The 15,617-nt window shown below is 48.7% G+C and overlaps 1 protein-coding gene across 2 annotated transcripts in view; it reads left to right on the top strand.

Annotated features, from left to right (window-relative positions):
- The first annotated feature begins 4,341 nt into the window (after positions 1–4,341).
- The window catches only part of LOC310669972 (verrucotoxin subunit beta-like), a 70,843-nt gene continuing 59,567 nt past the window's right edge, over positions 4,342–15,617 (top strand). The window contains exon 1 of one of the 2 annotated variants that reach the window (XM_083458547.1): positions 4,342–4,446. The gene's annotated coding sequence lies outside the window, so the exon portion shown is untranslated. The remainder of the gene's footprint in view (positions 4,447–15,617) is intronic. The other variant, XM_083458546.1, reaches the window with a different exon arrangement.

Consider the following 15,617-nt stretch of genomic DNA (forward strand, 5'->3'; position numbering starts at 1 on the left):
GCCTCAAATTAAATTTGAGTCTGAGGATACTGAGGCTGAAAGGCAGAGTTGGAAAGGCAGTGGCCCTTGTGGACTGAGTGATGCAAGATGGATGATTAATATGCTGGACACTGCGGGAAAGTTTGAAAGGATGGACAACTGTAATCCCAAAGAGACTGTGGAGTACGCTTTGGAATATTTTTTGGCTTATGAACTGAAATACGAAGTTTGGGTAAGCATGCAGAAGAGAATTAAAGAAGACGTTGGGAAAGAAGCTCTTTGGGACTTAACTTTAGGCCGGAAAATAAATTTGCAGGCAGTCCAGGGAGACGATTTGAGAGCCTCGGACATAAGGGAACCAGGTTAGGGAATTAATTCTGACAGAAAAGACTGATAAAACTGGTAAAAAAGACTGGCAGCACCCGACACCAGGGGGATGAGATGGTGGGGAAAATTGGGAATTTCAAAAAATAGTATTTGTATAATATGGTATGATTAAGAATAAGTGGGAGATGGTGGAATGACTTTATTTGGCTTTAGTGGAAACAACATAAAGGTATATGATTTAAAAGTATAAGATTAAGGTTTCTTATTTTTTTCCCCCTCTCTTTTTCTTTTCTTTTTAATTAGGGAATTGGAGTTTAGATAATTTTTTTTAGATGCTTACTTAAATTGTGACGTTGATAAGAGAATAAGATATAAATGGATTAAGGTAAATAAGTGAGTAAGCAGTAAAAGACGGAAAGAATTTGCTGACCTGATTAATAATTGGAATACAGAAGGGGAGGTGGGAGGAGGCCGAGGAAATAAGTTATTTGAAAATAGATGTTGAAGGATGGAGATTTATTCTTTTCTTGAATGTTTTTGCTTTTTGCTTTTCTTTTATTGTACTAGTGGGAAGGGTGGAGGGAAGGTGTGGGATTTTTATTACTTTTGTTTATGTATATTTTGGTTTTTTGCCTCTTTCTTCTTCTCCCCCCCCCCTTTTTATCTTATTGTATTTGAATCTTTTGTTTTTGTAACTTCGTGTTTTTTGGAAAATCAATAAATATTATTTAAAATAATAATAATAAAAAAGAAACTGCCTTGGTCGCTCTGGTTGATGATCTCCGGCGGGCTAGGGACAAGGGTGAGAGCTGTTTCCTAGTTCTGCTGGATCTCTCAGCGGTGTTTGATACCATCGACCATAACATCCTTCTGGACCATCTTGAGGGGCTGGGAGCTGGGGGCACCGTTATACAGTGGTTTCGCTCCTTCCTTCTGGGCTGTGTTCAGGAAGTGGTGGTGGGCGATGAGTGTTCAGACCCCTGGGCCCTCACTTGTGGGATGCCTCAGGGTTCTGTCCTCTCCCCCATGCTTTTCAACATTTACATGCAGCCGCTGGGAGAGATCATCAGGAGGTTTGGGCTGGGTGTTCATCAGTATGCAGATGATACCCAGCTCTACCTCTCTTTCAAATCGGAACCAGTGAAAGCGGTGAAGGTCCTGTGTGAGTGTCTGGAGGCAGTTGGAGGAAGGATGGGGGCTAACAGATTGAGGTTGAATCCTGACAAGACAGAAGTACTGTTTTTGGGGGACAGGAGGCGGGCAGGTGTGGAGGATTCCCTGGTCCTGAATGGGGTAACTGTGCCCCTGAAGGACCAGGTGCACAGCCTGGGAGTCATTTTGGACTCAAGCTGTCCATGGAGGCGCAGGTCAATTCTGTGTCCAGGGCAGCTGTTTACCAGCTCCATCTGGTATGTAGGCTGAGACCCTATCTGCCTGCAGACTGTCTCACCAGAGTGGTGCATGTTCTAGTTATCACCTGCTTGGACTACTGCAATGCGCTCTATGTGGGGCTACCTTTGAAGGTGACCCGGAAACTACAACTAATCCAGAATGCGGCAGCTAGACTGGTGACTGGGAGTGGCTGCCGAGACCATATAACACTGGTCTTGAAAGACCTACACTGGCTCCCAGTACGTTTCCAAGCACAATTCAAAGTGTTGGTGCTGACCTTGAAAGCCCTAAACGGCCTCAGTCCAGCAGACCTGAAGGAGTGTCTCCACCCCCATCGTTCTGCCCAGACACTGAGGTCCAGCGCCGAGGGCCTTCTGGCGGTTCCCTCGCTACGAGAAGCCAAGTTACAGGGAACCAGGCAGAGGGCCTACTCGGTAGTGGCATCCATCCTGTGGAACGTCCTCCCACCAGATGTCAAAGAGAAAAATAACTACCAAACTTTTAGAAGACATCTGAAGAATTTATGCTTTTGAATTATGGTGTTGGAGGAGACTCTTGAGCGTCCCATGGACTGCAAGAAGATCAAACCTATCCATTCTGAAGGAAATCAGCCCTGAGTGCTAACTGGAAGGACAGATCCTGAAGCTGAGGCTCCAGGACTTTGGCCACCTCATGAGAAGAGAAGACTCCCTGGAAAAGACCCTGATGTTGGGAAAGATGGAGGGCACAAGGACAAGGGGACGACAGAGGACGAGATGGTTGGACAGTGTTCTCGAAGCTACCAGCACGAGATTATTGTATTTTAGTGTTTTGTTGGAAGCCGCCCTGAGTGTCTGGGGAAACCCAGCCAGATGGGCGGGGTATAAATAATAAATTATTATTATTATTATTATTATTATTATTATTATTATTATTATTATTATTATTATTTTCACAACATGCCAGTTACCGAAAAGTGAAAGAATAAAAGAGCATTGTGGTGGCATTATGGGTTTGTTAGAGCAGAGCTGAGGAACCCCACGGCTTCTCCTGGGGACGATCTATTCAGGGAGGCTCTCTGCTCTCGGAGCAGCCGAGAAGGTGATCTGCCTACCTGGCCCTCCTCCCCAGCTGCTGGCCCTCCTGCTCTTGAGGAAGCTAGTCTTTCCCCATCTTTGGTCATCAGAGAGAAGCCTGCCCTGCCCACCCCATGAGGACTGGCGGCTTGTGGGCTCAATCCACCAGAGGGGGGGGGGGCTAGATTAAATCCTGAGCCAACACGGGTGACAGAGCCCCCAGAAGACACAGAACCAACAGAGTTGCTCCCTTTGGGAAGATCTGCTCTGGGTGGAAAAGCAAGGGCAAGGAGACCTCCTCAACGTCTTCTATGGGGATGGTCTTACCCTAATGGTTTTAACTGGTTTTTAACTGGTTTTTTTAAATGTATGTGTGTGGTTTGTTTGTTTTGGGAGGAGGGAAAGTGAAAGTGATCTGCCATGGGCCATTTCTGAGAATTCAGATGGTTAGAAAGAACACCCTGCCTAGGTCCAGAAGCCAACAGATAGGGAGGGTGTGTTGTTTTTCTGGCTGCCCATTTCCTTCTTTCGTTTGAGTGACCTTTCAACGCAAAACAGATAATAATAGGATCTCTGCTCTTAGCAAAACAGCTCGGCAAAGATTTCCATGTTTTATGTTTCATTTATGCTGCATATGAACATATGAAGAGCCCTGTGGGATCAGGCCAGGGGCCCTCAAGTTACAGACTCATAGAACTGAAGAGTTGGAAGGGACCCCCAGGATCATCTAGTCCAACCCCTGCAATGCAGTTGTCCCACACGGGAATTGAACCTGGAAGCTTGGCGTTATCAGCACCACGCTCTAAGCAACAGAGCTGTCGAGTCCAGCCTCCTGTTCTCACAGTGACCAGCCAGATGCTCCCAAAGGAAGCCTGCAAGCAGGAGCTGAGCTCAAGAACAACTCCCCTGCCCCCTGGAGTTTCCAGCAGCTGCAATTCAGAAGCATCGCTGCCTCCGACTGTGGCTAACTCCAGCTGTGCACAAACATTATTCCACATGCATAGAACTGGAGTGAAACATATGCGCTGTGAAGGCAACAAGTGTGTGTTTGTGAATGTATCTGGCATACAGGTATATTCATCAGGGAGGCATTGATTATGATGATGATGATGAAATTCTTAATATAAATAAGAACAAAAATCCAGTAAAGGTTCAGTAAACCCATCCTGCTGATCAGACCTGGTGTGGTCTGGCATCTGGAAAGTAACAGTATTCTGGTTGAAACTGGCTTTCTTCTGTTGTGAGGAGACGGTCAGTCAGTTCCTTCCTTGGCAGACCACAAGCTTCACATGAGCCCACAGTGTGATGCAGCAGCAAAAAAGGCTAAGGCTATTCCAGGCTGCCTCAACAGAAGTCTAGTGTCCCAATCAAGGGCAGTAATGCGTCTATGGCACATGGTCTGACTCTGTATAAGGCTGTCATAGTTCCCATGTCACTCTGGTCTGCTAGGCATTCTGGCGATGCTCAGTGTGCCCCAGTTGCTGAGAATCACATGTGTGGAGGAGGCCATTGTGCTTATGTCTTGCTTGTGAGCTCCCTGTCGGGGCACCTGGTTTCCAGGTCTGTCTTTTGCCTGATCTTTTGAGAAGCAGAGAGAAAGAGCCAAACCAGGAACACCTCCAGGCTGAGAAAACTGCCCAGCAGAAGTCAAGGTAGTGAAAAGACCCCTCTCTTCTGGTGGAATTAAGCAGAGGTGGGGATCCCTCCTGCAGGAGGAAATGGAGGGTGGGGGATTGGGGGGTGGGAAAATATTTTGCAAATGCCACAATGCGCCTTCTGCACTTGGTTTTTAAGGGGCGGTTGGTGGTTGGAGGCAAAGTCTGCCCTCCTGGGTGATGCTCTAAAAGGGAGGGGAAAAGGGGGGGCACAATCCATGCCAAGGATTCTCCCCTTTCTGTTTTTATATAATTTTTTTTAAATTTTCTGTTTTACAATTTAAAATACTCATTTTACATCCTTAAAAGGAGTCCCTGCTTCAGCGAAAGGAACCCGAAGCCTTTGGAGCACAATAGGATTCAGATTGCAGCAGTCTGATTGGTCCACAGGAGCCACCCAGTCCAACTCCAGGTGGAAGTGAATCCGCAACCTGATTGGCCTACATGGGAATCCCGGAATTAGCCAATCACGTGGGGCCCATTGTGTAAATAATGTATATAAAGCAGACATTCTGGGGGAACTTCCATTCCTCCTCACCAGCTGAATAAAGAGCATGAAATCCACTCTCGACTCCGAGTATAGTTCAGCTCTGTAGCAATTGGTTAGGCCAGTCAAATGACCACGCAGCAACAGAGAAATAAAGTGAAATAAATAAATTAAGGTCTTATGTATATAATGAAGGTTCATAAATGTACCAGGCAAACACGTACATAGATATATAGGCCACATGTCTGAAGCTGCACAGGAGAGCAGCCATGGAGCCATTTTGACTCCCAGACTGACCAGGGGTTTTCTCTGCAAGGTCAAATAGAGGAGCCTCCCCATTGTCTCTTTCCTCACAAATCCTGTCTTAAGGGTATGTCTGTGTTTGAATAGGGTGTGAGCCTGTGACCTGGCCCAGGAACTAAGTATTTATCCTTACAAAAGACTAGCCAGGCTCCCCGGGAAATCCAATCAAGTAACCTGCCAGACAGGAGATAAACAACGACAGGAGAAAAAACAACATTCAAATTTCTGTTTTAAGACCACCTTTTCTGTGATGTAGGTATGATGTATCTGAGGGTTGGTCTTAGGTTACACCCCTTCTGTGATGTATATATGATGTTTCTAGGGGTGGTCTTGATCTACAGGGTGGCAATTTCAAAAGTCTTTATAAGGCCTTGCACGCCATTTTTCTGGGTCCTCCTCTTTTTCTGTGTGTGAAGTGGGCACCCTGTTGCAACAGTTCAATAAAGATCAGGCTTACGAGCTGCTTTGCTTCTCAATATTCTCTGGTTGGCATCTGTTTTTTCCTCCAACCGATGGAGAACCTACAAAGAACTCTATGAGGGCTCTTGTGTCCCCATAAGGGAATAAGGGCAGATTTTCGTTTATTACAAAAGCAATAAAGTTTTAATTGTTTGCCAGCAGCAAGCAATGGCACGGAGGAATAAGTTCTGAAGTCCGGCCCCTCCCATCAGGGGAGGCTTCCCTTTATACATTTCTTTTATCAGGTCTTTAGCCAATCAAAAGTTACAGCATTACACATACTCAGATAGATACAATAGATTCTGCCTAGAGATAAGGCATGAGGAGTTGGACATAACCCTTCTGAAATATACTCTGAGTCGAGAGTGGATTTCATGCTCTTTATTCAGCTACCCATGGATAGAGTTCAACCATGCGGCACGGGCCTCCCTCTATCTGTACCTCTACATGAATTTTCTCTATGTTGGGGTGGGGCAACTGGTATACCTGGAAGTCCGTGAGCTCTGTTGAGTTGCCTTGGTGTGTTGGGCGCTGGGACCTGGGGCTCTTGGATAGGTCATCCGATGCCTGGTGTCAGGTGAGCCAAGTCCGACACACCCGGGCGATGTGTCCTAATTTTCTGCACTGCCTGCACTCTGCGTTGCGGAAACGGCAGGTCCTCCTCTCATGACTTTCCCCGCAGCTTGCGCAGTTGCCTCCTTCTCGTCGAGGCAGCTGTGGTATGTGGGCTGCTTGAGTGCGCTGCTGTACTCAGTGCACCTCCTCCCTGTCAGATCCTGAGTTGTCGGCGAGGTCTTCGTGGCGGACCCTCGGTTGAGTCAGCAGGCTCGGCCATGCCTCTTGTGTTGACCTCTCGGCAGCTTCTGTTGCCAGGGCCTCCTCCAGAGTGACCTGGAACGTTAGGTCCTTCTTGGCGTAGAGGCATCATTGCAGCTTCTCATCCTTCAGGCCACCGACGAGGCGGTCACGAAGCATGTTCTCCAGCTCTGAGAAGTTGCAGGACCGGGCGGCTTAGAATCATAGAATCTTAGAGTTGGAAGAGACCACAAGGGTCATCGAGTCCAACCCCCTGCCAAGCAGGAAACACCATCAGAGCACTCCTGACATATGGTTGTCAAGTCTCTGCTTAAAGACCTCCAAAGAAGGAGACTCCACCACACTCCTTGGCAGCAAATTCCACTGTCGAACAGCTCTTACTGTCAGGAAGTTCTTCCTAATGTTTAGGTGGAATCTTCTTTCTTGTCGTTTGGATCCATTGCTCCATGTCCGCTTCTCTGGAGCAGCAGAAAACAACCTTTCTCCCTCCTCTATGTGACATCCTTTTATATATTTGAACATGGCTATCATATCACCCCTTAACCTCCTCTTCTCCAGGCTAAACATGCCCAGCTCCCTTAGCCGTTCTTCATAAGGCATCGTTTCCAGGCCTTTGACCATTTTGGTTGCCCTCCTCTGGACACGTTCCAGTTTGTCCGTGTCCTTCTTGAACTGTGGTGCCCAGAACTGGACACAGTACTCCAGGTGAGGTCTGACCAGAGCAGAATACAGTGGCACTATTACTTCCCTTGATCTAGATGCTATACTCCTATTGATGCAGCCCAGAATTGCATTGGCTTTTTTAGCTGCCGCGTCACACTGTTGGCTCATGTCAAGTTTGTGGTCAACCAAGACTCCTAGATCCTTTTCACATGTACTGCTCTCAAGCCAGGTATCACCCATCTTGTATTTGTGCCTCTCGGTTTTTTTGCCCAAGTGCAATACTTTACATTTCTCCCTGTTAAAATTCATCTTGTTTGTTTTGGCCCAGTTCTCTAATCTGTCAAGGTCGTTTTGAAGTGTGATCCTGTCCTCTGGGGTGTTAGCCACCCCTCCCAGTTTGGTGTCATCTGCAAATTTGATCAGGATGCTCTTGAGTCCATCATCCAAGTCGTTGATAAAGATGTTGAAGAAGACCGGGCCCAAGACAGAACCCTGTGGCACCCCACTAGTCACTCTTCTCCAGGATGAAGAAGAACCATTGATGAGCACCCTTTGGGTCCGGTCAGTCAGCCAGTTACAAATCCACTGAGTGGTAGCATAGTCAAGACCGCATTTTACCAGCTTCTTTACAAGAATATCATGGGGCACCTATGGGGCTTGGTGGAGAAAGGTCACAAACCCAATTATGGTTTCCCCAGGGGCTTGCTGCTTTGCGTAGAAGGCATTTCGATGAGCCACCACTGAGGGCTGCGGCGAAAAGTGCCCCTTCAGCCATTCCATTATTGTATTGTAAGGAACAGTAGCAACGTCTTCAGGCGCAAGGAGAGCCCGGGCGATTTCAAACGTCTCCTCTCTGCAGACGCTGAAGAATATCGCCCTCTTCTTGGTGTCTTTTTTGTCAGTGACCCCTTTGGCTTCTAGGAGGAAGGTGAAACGGGAGGCGTATGCTTCCCAGTCTCCTGGCGCTGGGTTGAACAGCAAGAAGCTGCTGTTGGTTGCCATGCTGAGTTCCTTGTGTCCCGGAGCTGAAGCCTGGATACACGGTGCGAGGCAGCGGTGCGGCAGGTGGCGGTGCTGTGTGTGGCGGTCAGTTCAGTGGGATCCCCTTTCATCTGGAGCTGGATTGGGTGGCTCCTGTGGACCAATCAGACTGCTGCATTCTGATTCCTATTGACACACAGCATAAATTAATAATGCAGAGTTTTAAAGAATAAAAGCTTTACTGAATTAAAATAAACTTCTTCATAAATAACATGGTTCCAAACAGTTTGACTGAGATTACATACTCTGTTCACAACTGAAGCAGACAGACTCTCACTGAAATCTTACAGAGCACAAAAGAGAAACTGGCTAGTAAGTCCCATGTCAGAGTGACTCAACAGTTAGCAGTTAGGCCTGAATAACTTTAGTAGGCCCAAATGATTGTGCAGTCCCAGCACTTCCCAGCCTGCTTTGCTGCTTCTGCTCTCATGTGTCTTTGTCACATGACACCTATTGTTCTAGGACCAATCAGACTGCTGCCTTTTGGATCCTATTCAACTCAGTACACAACAAGAATGCATTTACACGACGAAGCATAAATTCTTTGACCTAATGTTACTCATTATAGAAGCCACTAAATGAGACAGAAAAGTTGGAGGAAGGAGCAAGGGGCAACAGAGATGAAAGAACTTGACATCAGCATCAAACAGTGCTCACAGCAGATCAATGCAAGCCCTGAACTCCTGGTATATCACAAGTGGACTCTTTCTTACTGTGCTTGCAACTGCTCAAGACAAAATCTGTTTGGGGAAGAGAAGCACTGAACCACTGATATATTTCAAGTCGACTCTGTATTTACTGAGTTAGCAATTAAGACAAAACCTTTTGGGAAAGAAACTATTTTGCCATTTTTACGGACATTTATTCTTTGTTTACAGTTAGTTGCCTCAGTGGTATTATCTTGTGCCGATTGCAGTAGTCATTGTATCACCACCCTGTGTTATTTTCACAATATGCCAGTTACCGAAAAGTGAAAGAATAAAAGAGCATCGTGGTGGCATTATGGGTTTCTTAGAGCAGAGCTGAGGAACCCCACGGCTTCTCCTGGGGACGATCTATTCAGGGAGGCTCTCTGCTCTCGGAGCAGCCGAGAAGGTGATCTGCCTACCTGGCCCTCCTCCCCAGCTGCTGGCCCTCCTGCTCTTGAGGAAGCTAGTCTTTCCCCACCTTTGAGCATCAGAGAGAAGCCTGCCCTGCCCACCCCATGAGGACTGGCGGCTTGTGGGCTCAATCCACCAGAGGGGGGGGGGCTAGATTAAATCCTGAGCCAACACGGGTGACAGAGCCCCCAGAAGACACAGAACCAACAGAGTTGCTCCCTTTGGGAAGATCTGCTCTGGGTGGAAAAGCAAGGGCAAGGAGACCTCCTCAACGTCTTCTATGGGGATGGTCTTACCCTAATGGTTTTAACTGGTTTTTAACTGGTTTTTTAAAATGTATGTGTGTGGTTTGTTTGTTTTGGGAGGAGGGAAAGTGAAAGTGATCTGCCATGGGCCATTTCTGAGAATTCAGATGGTTAGAAAGAACACCCTGCCTAGGTCCAGAAGCCAACAGATAGGGAGGGTGTGTTGTTTTTCTGGCTGCCCATTTCCTTCTTTCGTTTGAGTGACCTTTCAACGCAAAACAGATAATAATAGGATCTCTGCTCTTAGCAAAACAGCTCGGCAAAGATTTCCATGTTTTATGTTTCATTTATGCTGCATATGAACATATGAAGAGCCCTGTGGGATCAGGCCAGGGGCCCTCAAGTTACAGACTCATAGAACTGAAGAGTTGGAAGGGACCCCCAGGATCATCTAGTCCAACCCCTGCAATGCAGTTGTCCCACACGGGAATTGAACCTGGAAGCTTGGCGTTATCAGCACCACGCTCTAAGCAACAGAGCTGTCGAGTCCAGCCTCCTGTTCTCACAGTGACCAGCCAGATGCTCCCAAAGGAAGCCTGCAAGCAGGAGCTGAGCTCAAGAACAACTCCCCTGCCCCCTGGAGTTTCCAGCAGCTGCAATTCAGAAGCATCGCTGCCTCCGACTGTGGCTAACTCCAGCTGTGCACAAACATTATTCCACATGCATAGAACTGGAGTGAAACATATGCGCTGTGAAGGCAACAAGTGTGTGTTTGTAAACATATCTGGCATACAGGTATATTCATTAGGGTGGCATTGATGATAATGATGCACTTATCTGATTCTGTCTTATACAACTTAGCAAGCCTACTCAGAGTTACCAGTAAATACCATTGTAAATCATTTTCAGGTACTTCTCCTTCAAAGAATAACATGCTGTAAACTTCAAGTCACTTTTCCAGAGTTTTCCCTAGAGGTTAAAATCTACCGTATTTTTTGCTCTATAAGTCCTCACTATAGGACTCTCCTGTTTGAGTGTCTGAGGGCCCTGCTCTTGCCGCTTACCACCTGGCCTGGGGAGGGGCCTGAAGCCTCACAAGGACTGCTGCGTTCTGCTGCCCAGAAGGACTCTTCTGTGTGAGTGTCTGGGGGCCCTGCTCCTTCCTGCCACTTACCACCTGGCCCAGGGCAGGGCCTGACGGGCCTCACTAGGACAGCTGCTGTTACTGCTGGAGGGGTGCAGAGTGCTTTTAAAATGTTCTTAAAAAATTTCTTTTGAATTTTTTGTAAGTGGGGGTGGGGGTGGGGTGGGATGGATGTTTATTGGGCCTGGGAATTTGTTTGATTTTATGTTTTTGTAATTTTTACTGTTTTTTGTTTGTATTTTTTTATTGGTTTTTTTTAAAGGTGTTATTTTGTTCTTAAGGGGAGGGGTCAGGGCTGCCGGGGAGTGGGTCCCAGCCAACAAAATGGCTGGGGCATGTTCCACAGGGGGGGATGCGCTGGGACAACCAATCTCAGTGATCACTGGTAGGAGGAGGAGTTACGCTAAGACCAGACCATGTCATTACCGAGGAGGCAGGTTTAGTCGTTGTCTGAGGACTATCCCTGCCTCCGGGTCTGGTCCTGACCGGATGGATACTAGAATCAGCAAGGGATACCCACATGACCTGAAGGTGCTGCTGTGCAATGCCAGGTCAATGATTCATATGTCCACTGCCATCCATGACTTGATCATGGATGGAGGACTTGACCTGGCATGTGTGACAGAGACTTGGTTGGATGAAGCAGATGGGCCTGTCCTTGCCGCTGCTTGTCCACCAGGTTTCTCTTATGCACAGCAACCCAGGTCATGTGGGCGGGGAGGGGGGGGTTGCAGTGATTTTTAGGAAGTCATTAGTTTGCACCAGGCGTCCTATTGGGAAGACCCAGTTTTCCGAGTGCATGTCCTGGAAGTTGGGCAATAGGGGCAGTACAGGATTCCTTTTGGTGTACCGACCTCCCTGCTGCACCAAGGATTCCCTGCCCGAGCTGCTTCAGGTCGTGGCGGATGTCCTCCTGGAGACACCTAGTTTGGTTGTCCTAGGGGATTTTAATATCCATGCCGACACGACCTTACAAGGGGCCGCTCGGGACTTCGTGGAAAGTATGGCCTCCATGGGGCTGTCCCTGAATAAGTCTGGCCCAACCCATAGCCGCGGACATGCCTTGGACCTGGTGTTTACCTCTACGGATGTTGGTGATCTGACACTAAGTAATAGTGAAACAAAAGAAGTGCCATGGTCAGATCATTTCCTGGTGCAACTGGACTTCTCCGCGACCCATCCCCTCGGCAGGGAGGTGGGACCAGTTCGGATGGTCCGCCCCCGCCACTTAATGGATCCAAATGGTTTCCAGAGAGTGGTAGGGGGTGCTTTATCCCATGTTGATGGCCTTTCAGCCGATTCCCTGGTGGCCCGCTGGAATGTGGAGTTAACCAGGGCTATTGACTGTTTGGCTCCAAAGCGCCCTCTCCGATTGCATGGAGCCCGTACAGCCCTGTGGTTTTCCACGGATCTGAGGGCAATGAAACAATCGTTGAGACGGCTAGAGCGCCGGTGGCGGATAACTCATTCCGAATCTGACCGGACACAGGTTAGAGCTCAACGTCGAGCCTACCAAGTGGCGATAGCGATGGCGAAGAAGACTTTCTTCGCCACCTCTTTTGCATCTGCAGAAAACAGCAGCAGGAGACTTTTTCAGGTGGTTCACAATTTAGCGGAACCACCTGCGACATCTGGGCCCAGTACGGGCCACATGATCTCCTGCAATGATTTTGCAAAGTTTTTTGCAGATAAAATCACTCAGATTCGGGAAGAAGTAGACTCCACCGTGGGAGCAGGGCCAGGGCGGGAGAGTGCTAGAGACCTGTCTAGTCAAGTTGCGTGGGATCAATTCCAACCTGTTACCTCCAAGGATGTGGACAGGCTGCTTGGACGAGTGAAGCCAACCACCTGTCTCCTGGATCCTTGCCCATCCTGGCTTATAAAAGCCAGCCGGGAAGGACTGGGCGATGGGCTTTGTGGGGCGGTGAATGTTTCCCTCCGTGAGGGAGCCTTCCCAGACCCGCTGAAAGAGGTGGTTATTAAACCGCTTCTTAAAAAAACCATCTTTAGATGCGGCCACGATGGCCAATTATCTCCCAGTCTCAAATCTTCCATTCTTGGGCAAGGTGATTGAGCGAGTGGTTGCTGAACAACTCCAGACACGCCTGGAAGAAGCGGACCATTTGGATCCCTTCCAGTCGGGATTCAGGCCTCATCACGGGACTGAAACTGCCTTGGTCGCACTGGTTGATTATCTCCGGCGGGCTAGGGACAAAGGTGTGAGCTGTTTCCTAGTTCTGCTGGATCTCTCAGCAGCGTTTGATACCATCGACCATAACATCCTTCTGGACCGTCTTGAGGGGCTGGGAGCTGGGGGCACTGTCATACAGTGGTTCCGCTCCTTCCTCCTGGGCAGTGTTCAGAAAGTGGGGGGGGGGGATGAGTGTTCAGACCCCTGGGCCCTCACTTGTGGGATGCCTCAGGGTTCTGTCCTCTCCCCCATGCTTTTCAACATTTACATGCAGCCGCTGGGAGAGATCATCAGGAGGTTTGGGCTGGGTGTTCATCAGTATGCGGATGATATCCAGCTCTACCTCTCTTTTAAATCAGAACCAGTGAAGGCGGTGAAGGTCCTGTGTGAGTGTCTGGAGGCGGTTGGAGGATGGATGGCGGCTAACAGATTGAGGTTGAATCCTGACAAGACAGAAGTACTGTTTTTGGGGGACAGGAGGTGGGCAGGTGTGGAGGATTCCCTGGTCCTGAATGGGGTAACTGTGCCCCTGAAGGACCAGGTGTGCAGCCTGGGAGTCATTTTGGACTCACAGCTGTCCATGGAGGCGCAGGTCAAATCTGTATCCAGGGCAGCTGTTTACCAGCTCCATCTGGTACGTAGGCTGAGACCCTATCTGCCTGCAGACTGTCTCACCAGAGTGGTGCATGCTCTGGTTATCTCCCGCTTGGACTACTGCAATGCGCTCTACGTGGGGCTACCTTTGAAGGTGACCCAGAAACTACAACTAATCCAGAATGCAGCAGCTAGACTGGTGACTGGGAGCGGCCACCGAGACCGTATAACACCGGTCTTGAAAGACCTACATTGGCTCCCAGTATATTTCCGAGCACAATTCAAAGTGTTGGTGCTGACCTTTAAAGCCCTAAACGGCCTCGGTCCAGTATATCTGAAGGAGCGTCTCCACCCCCATCGTTCTGCCCAGACACTGAGGTCCAGCCCTGAGGGCCTTCTGGCGGTTCCCTCACTGCGAGAGGCCAAGTTACAGGGAACCAGGCAGAGGGCCTTCTCGGTAGTGGCGCCCGCCCTGTGGAACGCCCTCCCATCAGATGTCAAAGCGATAAACAACTACCGTATTTTTTGCCCTATAGGACGCACTTTTTCCCCTCCAAAAATGAAGGGGAAATCTGGGTGCGTCCTATGGGGCGAATGCAGGCTTCGCGGACCTCTCCGCAAACAGCAGGAGCGCTCCCGCTGCTGGCGGAGAGGTGCCTGCATGCCGAAGCCTGCGCGCGCTGAGCTCAGCGCGCCCAGGCTTCGCGGACCTCTCCGCTAGCAGCGGGAGCGCTCCCGCTGCTGGCGGAGAGGTGCCTGCATGCCGAAGCCTGCGCGGGCTGAGCTCAGCGCGCCCAGGCTTCGCGGACCTCTCCGCTAGCAGCGGGAGCGCTCCCGCTGCTGGCGGAGAGGTGCCTGCATGCCGAAGCCTGCGCGCGCTGAGCTCAGCGCGTCCAGGCTTCGCGGACCTCTCTGCTAGCAGCGGGAGCCAGCACTGGGCTCCCACGGCTTGCAGAGAGCTGCCTGTTTGGGGGCTGGGGTCGGGGGAAGCTCGGGCTTCCCCAACCCCGCGCCTGGGGGGGAAATAATTTTTTTCCTTTATTTCCCCCCCAAAAAACTAGGTGCGCCTTATGGGACGGTGCGTCCTATAGGGCGAAAAATACGGTACCTGACATTCAGAAGACATCTGAAGGCAGCCCTGTTCAGGGAAGTTTTTAATATGTGACATTTTAGTGTATTTTTCATCTTTGTTGGAAGCCGCCCAGAGTGGCTGGGGAAACCCAGCCAGATGGGCGGGGTACAAATAATAAATTATTATTATTATTATTATTATTATTATTATTATTATTATTATTATTCCCTCCTAAAAAGTAAGGGGAAATGTGTGTGCGTGTTATGGAGCGAATGCAGGCTGCGCAGCTATCCCCGAAGCCAGAACAGCAAGAGGGATTGCTGCTTTCGCTGCGCAGTGATCCCTCTAGCTGTTCTAGCTTCTGAGATTCAGAATATTTTTCTTCTTGTTTTCCTCCTCCAAAAACTAGGTGCGTCTTGTGGTCTGGTGAGTCTTATAGAGCGAAAAATACGGTATATTATGTCCTATATCTATTGCCCAGTGTGTCATTGAGAATTTGACAAGCTTGTCTTTTGTTTCCCAGTCTAATAACAAATTATACATTTTGGACTAAAGTTTCTCTTTGTTTTGTAGAAGTTTTTTTTCAAATTGTGAACTTTGGTCCAAAAAAGCATTTTTCCTGTCTGTTTTAAACATTTCATGTAACTGATGATATTGTAGCCATTCTGTCATATGGCTCCTTACACTTTTCATTGATTTCAGTTTAGGTTCCCCCTCTGTAAAGTGTAGCAGTTCCCTGTAAGTTGGCCATTGTCTGTCCATATTTTCTCTCTTAATTGTAACAGCCTCAATAGGAGAGAGTCATAAGGGTGATTTCCTTTCCAGCAGATTTTTATATTTCTCCCAAATGCTATACAAATTCTTAGAATATGGTTCATAAAACTTCTCCTTCCTCATTGCTTTTCCAGGCAAATGATGTTGCCAAACTACAACTCCCACCGGCCCCAGCTAGCCTGGCCAAAGGGCCGGGTGGTGGGAGTTGTAGTTCAGCGGCCTCAGGAGGGGACAACCACATCGCATTTATATCGGGAGGCATTTCCAAGGGCAAACTCCTGTCAGCTCTTCCACCCTCTGAATACAGAGAATTTCCTCCT

The sequence above is a fragment of the Podarcis tiliguerta genome, assembly GCF_965153285.1.
Source record: "Podarcis tiliguerta genome assembly, contig: HAP1_SCAFFOLD_137, whole genome shotgun sequence".
NCBI classification, from domain to species: Eukaryota; Metazoa; Chordata; class Lepidosauria; order Squamata; family Lacertidae; genus Podarcis; species Podarcis tiliguerta.